The sequence below is a fragment of the Propithecus coquereli genome, unplaced genomic scaffold (assembly GCF_000956105.1).
Source record: "Propithecus coquereli isolate 6110/MARCELLA unplaced genomic scaffold, Pcoq_1.0 Scaffold196, whole genome shotgun sequence".
NCBI classification, from domain to species: Eukaryota; Metazoa; Chordata; class Mammalia; order Primates; family Indriidae; genus Propithecus; species Propithecus coquereli.
This window is the reverse complement of record NW_012144522.1, coordinates 2992905-3001653: the sequence shown is the minus strand read 5'-3', so window position 1 is coordinate 3001653 and position 8749 is coordinate 2992905. Positions and strand designations below refer to the sequence as shown.

At 62.9% G+C, this 8749-nt stretch overlaps 1 protein-coding gene across 1 annotated transcript in view; it reads left to right on the top strand.

Annotated features, from left to right (window-relative positions):
• The first annotated feature begins 785 nt into the window (after positions 1–785).
• ZNF787 (zinc finger protein 787) overlaps positions 786–8749 on the top strand; it is a 28958-nt gene continuing 20994 nt past the window's right edge. The window contains exon 1 of the mRNA XM_012643307.1: positions 786–907. The gene's annotated coding sequence lies outside the window, so the exon portion shown is untranslated. The remainder of the gene's footprint in view (positions 908–8749) is intronic.

The following is an 8749-nucleotide window of genomic DNA, read 5'->3' as shown; positions in this document are numbered from 1 at the left end:
GAATTTAGAGCCAGACTCTACGTGTTCGAGCCCAGGCTCTGCCACTCCCGGAGTACGCCTTTCGGTAAATGACTCGCCCCCTCTTCATCTGCAAAGTGGGAGCAGAACCCATCACAAGGCCCTAGTTGTTTCCAGGACCTAATGGATGGGAAGCACTTGGAGGCGCACGTTGTGTTCCTATTCATTTAGAAATCAGGAAACTGAGGCCACGAGAGGGGCGGTAGGGACAGACTTTGACCCTGGGCGGCGCCTGAAGCGCGGCCCTCTCGGCCCAGTAACTGAGGGACCCGGGTCGCAGACGACCGTGGCCTCTGGGTACCCGGACGCCGGCCACCGGGAGGAGCCGCGGGAGGGAAGGGGTTACGACGATAGAGACGACAGGAGGACCCCGAGTGGCACGAGCGTCCGTCTCCGTCACTTTCCCCCTCCCCGAGGCAGGCGCGGGGAGCCAGCCGCGCAGGCGCGGGAAGCCCGGCCGGGGGGCGCCGCCCTAAACACCCGGAAGTCTCCGCCTAACGGGCCAGGCCCGCGCCTCCGGTCCGAGAAGGGGGCGGGGCCGAAGCCCCTCAGTGCCAGGCGCCATAGAGCTTGGACGGAGGACCTATGTCCTAGAGGCGTCCGGAAGTGTCTCCCTCGGGTGCCCGCCCGGCACCATAGAGGTGGGGGGCGGCGGCCTGGGGTCGCGGGGCTCGCCTGCCTAGAGCGGCGAGGACAGGGTGGCGGCCCAGGAGGAGGGGGCAGGGGGAGGGGGGAGCGGCGCGGGCGGAAGCGGCCGGGAAGGTCACTTCCGGCCTGGGCGTCCGTCCCCCTGACCCCAGGGTCTGAGTCGCCGCTGCCGCCGCTGCCACCATCCGCGAGGCAGGAGAGAAGAGGAGGAGTACGGCGCAGCGGCCCCGGGACCGAGGAGGTGAGGGGCGGGGGCGCGGGCAGGGGGCGTGCGCCCGGGGCCGAGGGGGGCGCGCGCTTCGGGAAGCGGTCTGAGGACTGGGGGTGGGAGGGCGAGAGCGCCTGGGAAGGCGAATGCGCGTGCGCGCCGGTGGGGGGGGCGTGAGTGGGCGCGCGGCCGGGGTGACGCGGGTGGGGGAGTGCGCGTGCGCGCCTCCGGGCGCGGGGCGGGTGGCAGCGGGGAGCGCGCCGGGCGGGGGCCGCGGGCAGCGCGCGGCCCCGGGAGAGAGGGGTGCGCGTGCGCGATGCCGGGGCTGTTGCGCGCTGTGGGGCGGTGCGTGCGCGCTGCGGGGGACTGGGGCCTTGGGGCGGGCCAGCTGTGTCCGTCCCCGAGTCCCCAACTCCGCCGCCCGTCGTGGCCGGAAGTGGTGGCGACTCCCGGGGGAAGTTGAGGCTCGGATGGGGGAAGGGGCCGCGCGGGCCGAGCTGGTCTGGCCGGATGCGGCTGCCGGGCGGGGGACAATCTCGGCCCCCAGGCCTCCCCTCTCCAATCCCTTCCTTCCCCTTTCCGAGCCGGCCGGGTCCCGTTGCTGCCCCGGGCGGGCTGCGCGTGGCCTTTGATCGGGCGGGTAATTAAAGGGATTCCGGCCGGCAGGAGGCCCATTCATTCGCTGTCGCGCGCCGGCGGGCGGCAGGAAGCGCGTCCCCAGGAGGGGAAGTGACTGGGCCAAGGTCAGCCACCGCGTGGCCTACGGGGCAGGGCGAAGGCGGTGGCTGGAGCCCGTGGCCATTCCAGAGGCCTCTCTGGCGCCGGGCTTGAGCGAGTGGATCAGATGCCGAGTCCCGCCCCTCTAACACCCCACCCCCAAGTCCGGGGGTACCCCCGTTCATGGAGATAAGTGCCTGAGGACCTTCAGAGTCAGTAGAAAAATGACCCACAGACACAGGAGACAGGATCAAGTGTAGACAGAGGCTTTTTCAGTGCCAGGCCCTGTGTCGGACACCAGGGACGGGAGCTGAACAGGTGTCTGGGGTCTGGGTGGAAGGCAGAGACTGAGACCTGGAGTCGCCTTCTGGGGTGACCATAGCCCTGATGGTCCAGGGAGCTGTGGGAGCCCAGGGAAGGCACCTTGACCCAGCCCAGAGTTGGGGGATGGTCAGGATTTTAGGGAGGGAGCCACTTGGTTTGTTTTTTCTGTGCAGTTTCCTGGTGCTGGGCCCCATACTGGGCAATGCCGAGGATCCGGTTGGGGATCAGGGCTGGCCCCAGCTCTGGGAAGCACAGTTGCCGTTGATCCTGGCTTAGCTTCTCTGTGCGGCTGTAAGCCTCTTTGGCTAAATGCAGCTGGCTGACGTTCACCTGCCTGTCTCTACGCAGTCCCCTCTTGCCTTCCTGCCTCAGCCCCAGAGAAGGTTCAGATCAGATTCCTACTTGGGTTATCTCATGTCTTATCGATCTCTCCCCCGCTTTGGCTGAAGGGTTTATCACCATGCTTGGCCTCTGGCGAAGGGCCAGAATGTGCACGGACGCTGAGCTATATTTCCCAGGAGCTCCGGGGTCAGTGGAGTTCGGTTCAAATCCCGGCTCCACCACTTACTACCTTAACGGCCTTAGATGGGCAACTTCAATCTTTCAGTGTCTGCCTGGAAGGATGGGTGTGATAATAATAGTACTGACCTCAGTGGGAAGGCTGCGGATGCTTTCATCTCACAGCCAGAGCAGACCTCGAGTGTGGGCGCAAAGTGTGTAGAAAGGGCTCTGGGGCCAGGCATTCCTGGGTCTCAGTCTTGGTGCTGTCCCTTCCAGTTTTGTGGCCTTGGACATGTTACTTCCCCTTTCCCAGGCTCAATTTCCTCTTCAGTTTCCTAAAATGGAGAGCACGGTCACAATTCCCTGAATAAACCTAGTGCATTGAGGTTGCCGCTCATGCCAGGCCCAGCGCTGGGCATGTGGACACAGGGCTTTGGCACAGCGCCGTGCTGTGAGGGCCCAGAAGAGGCGTCTGGCCCCGCCTGGGTGGAGGAGGAGGTTCCCCAGGCCCCACTTGCCAGGCCAGTGGTGGGCGATGCTGGACAATGCAGCAGGAGTCATGCTGTCCCTGCCCTAGAGCAGCCCAGGCCGTGGGGGATGTGCTCCCCGGTAGGCACCAGACAGAGGGGTGGGAGGTTTGCCAGAGGGGCCCCGGGAGCTCTCGGAACCCAGAGGAAGGGGTGCGTAGTTTGGGAGGATGTGCAGGGGAGCGTCGTGTCTTGGGGGATAGAGAGGAGGAATTGGCCAAGAGGACTTCAGGGAGGGTGACCTGAGGTCTGGGCGGGGGAGGGCAGCAGTCACAGCCCAAGGACTCTAGTTCTACCTGGTTGCCCCGGGGGGCTTTCCTTGAAGGTCGCTGCTAGGCACGCACAGCTCTCAGGGCCCGGGTGCTCGGGTGCATCTCACAGGCCTCTCCACGCCCCCTCACTCGTCCTCTGGCGAACGAAGGCTTCCTGAGGCCTCCAGCCTGCCGAGGCCTGTGCAGGCCCCCGCGGTGGGGAGGGACTCGCCACATTCGGTTGCCGAGCACTTGGCGGGCGCCTTGGCCTTGTGCCTGGTACTCACTGTTCTCAAGGCCCTGGGATGGGGGTGGTCACCCCCATTTTAGGGGGATGAGACAGATGTCGTTACCCCCATTTTAAGGGATGGGACAGAGGTCTCAGCTGGCACTTGCGAGCCCCAGGCTCCTCGGCGGCATCAGAGCACGGTCTGCGTGTAGTTACAGCTGACCATGATGCCACTCCTCTGATGACTGTTTCTTTTGGCAAAAGTTGGGGTCTGGGGAGACAAAGGGTGTTCCGAAGTCCTCTTAGGTGCCAGTTGTTGGGTTAGAGACTGGGCTCCTTGCCCGACGGGGCACACTGTCACGGGAACTCCCCCACGCAGGGCTGCTGGTGGGTTCAGGGGACCCCGAGGCCTGGCCCTCGTTCCAGGGCACCTCCAGCGCAGCAGGAGAAGCAGAGGGGGCGTGGTGTTGGGTGCTGAGATCATGCTGGCCACCGAGGAGGCTTCGCGATCGGCGTCAGGGAGCGAGAGCAGGTGGGGGAGCCCGGGCAGACCCACGGCTGATGCCAGTGGCCTTGTCCTAGGAGCACAGAGCTGGTGCCTCACAGCTGCGGAGAAAGCAGCCGAGCCCTGAGCCCTCAGGGTGTGGTCTGGGGCCCTCCGTGGTGGGGTGTCCCACTTCTGTCTCTGCCTTGCCCTCGTGCCCTCGCCCTTTGGGCTCACAGAGCGTGAGCTGCTGTCCTGTGCCGAAGGGGGCGCCCACCTGGCCCCCATCTTCCAAAGCCCCTGGGGTGCCGGGCCTTCCTGTGGTGGTGTTGTCAGGGACCTGCAGTAGGTGCCGCGGAGGCGAGTGAGACAGGGAGCTCCCGGGGACGTAGGCCTCATCCACAGTGGCGGACATTAAAAGGGAGCAAATGCCGTGTCCCAAGAGTCAGCGGGAGCGAAGCTGCTGTGGCATCGGGCAGAGCCGGTCTGACTGTGCGACTGAGGCCGGGTGATACGGCGTTAGCCGCTCGCGTGTCTCCACGTCTGTGCAGCAGGGACGACAGTGGCAGTCAGTTACTAGGCAGCGCTTAGCCGGTGTCATGCAGTTCGGACACTAGCCCTGTGAGGGTGAGGCTGGACAGGCAAGTGCAGTGCCTTGCTCAGGCCATGTGGCTGGTCAGTGGTGGGGCCGGATTCCGAGCCTGGCCTGCCCCAGAGCTCGTCCTCTTGCCGCTGCGCCACTTCTCGGTGCCTCTCACCGAGCGGTTGTGGGGATCAGGATTGGCGCGTACGTGCTTACAGCACCCAGGGTCTGGGGCATGAGCTGCTCCTGAACACTGTGATCTGTTATGGTTGGATAGGAGAGAGCGTTGTAGCCGAGGGAAGGGTGCAGTCCAGGAAGGCTTCCCGGGGAGGTGCTGCCGATGCTGCGCCCTGGGAGGTGGGTGCATTGCACCAAGCAGATCTACAGAGAGAGGGCAGGTGAGACAGGAGGAAGCTGCCCTGTGAAGGGCCTGGGGAGGGTCCACACCCATCCAGAAAATGCCAGCAGCCAGCATGCCCGGTCGGCCTAGGCGAGAGGTGACCGAATGTAAGACGGCCAGTGGGGGGTGGGGGCGGGGTGTGTGTGTGTGTTTCATATAAACGTTTTATTTTTAAATTTTGTTTATTTATTTTTGAGACAGGGTCTCACTCTGTTGCCCAGGCTGTAGTGCAGTGGCATCATCATAGCTCACTGCAGCCTCAGACTCCTGGACTGGAGCGATCCTCCCACCTCAGCCTCCGGAGTAGCTAGGATTACAGGCGCTCACCACCACGCCCAGCCATTTCTTCTATTTTTAGTAGAGACGGGATCTCACTATGTTGCCCAGCTGGCGTTGAACTCCTGGCCTCAAGTGATCCTCCTGCCTTGGCCTTCCAGAGTTCTGGGATTGTAGGTGTGAGCACTGCCAAGATTTTATTTTTTAGAGCGGTTTTAGGTTCACAGCAAAGCCGAGTGGAAGGTACAGAGAGTTCCCGAACACCCGGCCCCACATCCACGTCGCGTTCTTGGTGGCACATTGTTACAATCGATGAACCTACACGGACACAACGTTATCATCCAGGGTCCATAGTGTGTGGGGGGTTTTTGGGTTTTTTTTGGCCTGAAGACTGTTTTGTTTGTTTTTTAAAACAATTTGCAGTTACAGGCTTTTAAGAGTTGGAAGCCTTCACATATGACCTGAAGATCTTCAGGCCCCAGTGTCAGCGGCTGTCCCTCGAGGGCTGCAAGCTGACAGCGGAAGGTTCTAGTTGTTCTGGAAGCCCCCCTTCCCCCTTCCTCCCTCGTGGAGAAAGCGGGCCGTGGTGGCTGGGCCGTGACCTGACTCTGCCCTGGCTGCGCTGTGCCCGTGCCGGCCTTGGCTTGGCACCGACTGTGCTCCGAGGGGCAGCTCTGCCTGGGGTGCGGGGTGGTCCGCGAGAGGCCTGAGGGAGACCTTTGGGGAGGTGGCGCCAGTCCGGAGGCGAGGTGGTTGGAGAGAGAGCAGCAAGGTAGATGTCCCGCTGGCTAACCTCAGGGAGGAACAGAGGCAGAAAGGGAAAGAGATGGGGGGCGAGAGGGGGGCGACGTGCTCTGCTCCGCTCAGCCCCTCGTCCGGGTGCATCCGCAACCTGCAGGAGTGCAGGCGGCCTTCCAGGAGGGCGATCTGCCCACGCTGGCTCCGGGCGAGCTGGAAGAGTCTCCACAGACCTGCCGCTGCAGCATGAACACGAGAGGTTGACACAGAGCTCCCTCGCGCGCCACCCTTGAGAAGGCAGCCATGAGACCCTGATGGTGTCGCAGAGGTGTCTCCCGACAGTCGAGGGCTGAGGGCTTGATGTGGGGTGCAGGGTAGACGTCACCTCACCCAGCCTGGGATCCGGGCAGGACGTGCAGGAGGGAACAGGAATGGGGTTCTCAGGCCTGGAGAGGGGCGACGTCACCCACAGGAAAAGAAAGTGGGGAAGGAGCTGGCAGGGCACGCGGAGGGGTTGCCTGTGGGCAGGGCCGAGGAAGGGGGCCGAGCAGCGGCCCAGGCGGCACCAGTGGTCCCTGGCTGGTCAGTAGGTTCCGAGTATGGGCCGTGCGCACTGGGGCGGCAGGTCCAGCGCACCTGGCACTTGCCTCGGGGAGCGTGGTGGCCAGGAGCAGATGCAGAGCCTGAGGCAGGAACATGGGGTGACGCTGGCCGGGAAGCAAACCGGCATGTGTAGGGCGTGGGGCGGCAGGGAGGCCGTGACATTTGAGCAGACCCTTGGAAGGTGAGAAGGAGCAGGCAGGTGGAGGACCAGGGCGGGGCTCTCGGGAAGGGCCGGCCTGGCCGGGGAGCTGTTGGTATGTCGGAGCAGTGGAGAGAGCAGCGGGTTTGCAGAGTGTGGGGCCAGGGTAGGAACTTGGATTTTGGACTCTGCAGTCGGCCGGTGTGCAGGGACCGTTTAGGCGGGAGGGACTGTGAATGGAGTTGCTTTTTGTTGTTGATGACGGCTTTGTTGAGAGACGGCTCCCGTCGGGTACAGTTCGCCCATTTAGAGCGTGCAGTTCAGTGGTTTTTAGTGTATGTGCTGAGTTGTGCGTCAGTCAGCACAGTTGATTTTAGAACATTTTCATCAGCCCGAAAAGAAATTCTGTTCTCATTAAGCGGCCACTCCCCTTCCCCCGTCCACTTTCTCTCTCTGTGGGTTTGTCTGCTCTGGACGCTTCCTGCAAATAGAGTCGTGCGCTCTGCGGTCTCGCGTGTCTGGCTGTTTAACTCAGCGTGGCGTTTTCCAGGTTCGCGGTGTTGCAGTGGGTGCGAGCCCTTCGCCCTGCCGTGGCCGAGGCAGAGTCCGCTGCGGGCATGTGCCGCGTGTGTCCCGTGTCTGTTACCGGGCGTCTGCGTCGGCTCCGCGGGTCGGCTGTGACGGGTGGCGCCGCCGTGGACGTCGGAGTGCAGATTCTCATCCGCATGTGTGTTTCCACTTTTCTTGGGTGCGTGCTCAGGGTGGGGTTGCTGCTTCCTGTGGTCACTCTGGGCTCAGCCGTCGCAGGAACTGCCTTCCCGAGCGTCCCGCCGGTGTGCGTTCCCGCCAGTGCGCTCGGGCCTCCCGTTTCTCCACGTCCCGCCAGCACTTGCTGTTCTCTGCTTTCTGTTAGCACCGGCCTAGCGGCTGTGCAGTGCCTTCTGCTCGGCGGTGGTTTTGATTGTTGCCTCCTGGTGGCCGCGTGACGGAGTGTCTTTCCACGTGCTTGTCTGCAGTTCGTCTGCGTGGGGGTGCCTGTGCGGTCCTCGGCCCAGTTTTTAATTGGGCTGTTTGAACCGAGTGACTTTTTACAAAGATTGATTAGTTGGTGTGTGGTTCGGGAGGGTACTTTCGAGGGAAGGGGTGGGATTGTGGTGGGAGGGAGCGAAGGCCTTAGGGGATGGGGACCCTGAGCGGGGAGCGAGGGTGGAAGGGTTTGGGGGGAGGGAGGGCCAGGGCCGTGTGAAGTCAGAACGTGGAAGCCAGAGCGATGAAGATGGGTAGTTGCTCGGGGCTGCTAGCGGAGGGAAGGGCATCCGCGGCTCGACGCTGGTGGGGAACATGCCAGTGGGTGCGAGAGAAGGGTCTGGCCAGAGTGGGGGGCCGGGGGCAGGAGGAGTTGTCTGCTGAGCCACCAAGGAGCTGCACGAGCCGGCTGGGGGAGGAGGAGGTGAGACTGGCAGCAGAAGAAAGGGGCTAATTGGCGGCAGTCCTTGAGGGGTGGGCGGGACCTAATAACAACAATAATAACAATAATTTGTCTGCTGCTTAATAGCCCTGCCAGATCCCTGCTAATTGGACCGCTCAAGGGCCTGGGCTGGGCCCCAGGGGATACACCCCTGCCCTTTTTCCATCTCTGGGAGTGGAGGTCAGAGTGCGGTGAGCACCTGCGGAGCTGGGTGAGGGGCCGAGGGGCAGGCAGTGGCTGGGGAGGGGCAGGCACCTGCCACTTGCAGAGGTTGTTAAGTTCCCAGCCATCAGTTAGATGCTGCGAATTGCCCAGGGGTTTTTTGGAGAGCAAGTTGGGAGCCTTCTCTTCCCGGGAGTGGCTTGAGGGCCCCCAACTCCTGGTGCCGCCTCCTCTCCCTGCCCTCACCTCTGCAAATGAGGGTCTGCAGGCCCCCAACTCTGAGATCCTAGGGTAGAGCCCAAAGCCCACAGAATTAGGACAAGCGGCCTCAGCGACTGTTTGCATGAATGAACTAATGAATGAGAGAGGAAGGGAGAATTAAGTGAACACCCATCTTAACTTTTTTTTGCAAGAGTCCCTGGTTAATCCCTCCAGCCCCCATTCAGTCCTCACTCAGCTCTGTGAGGACCTGT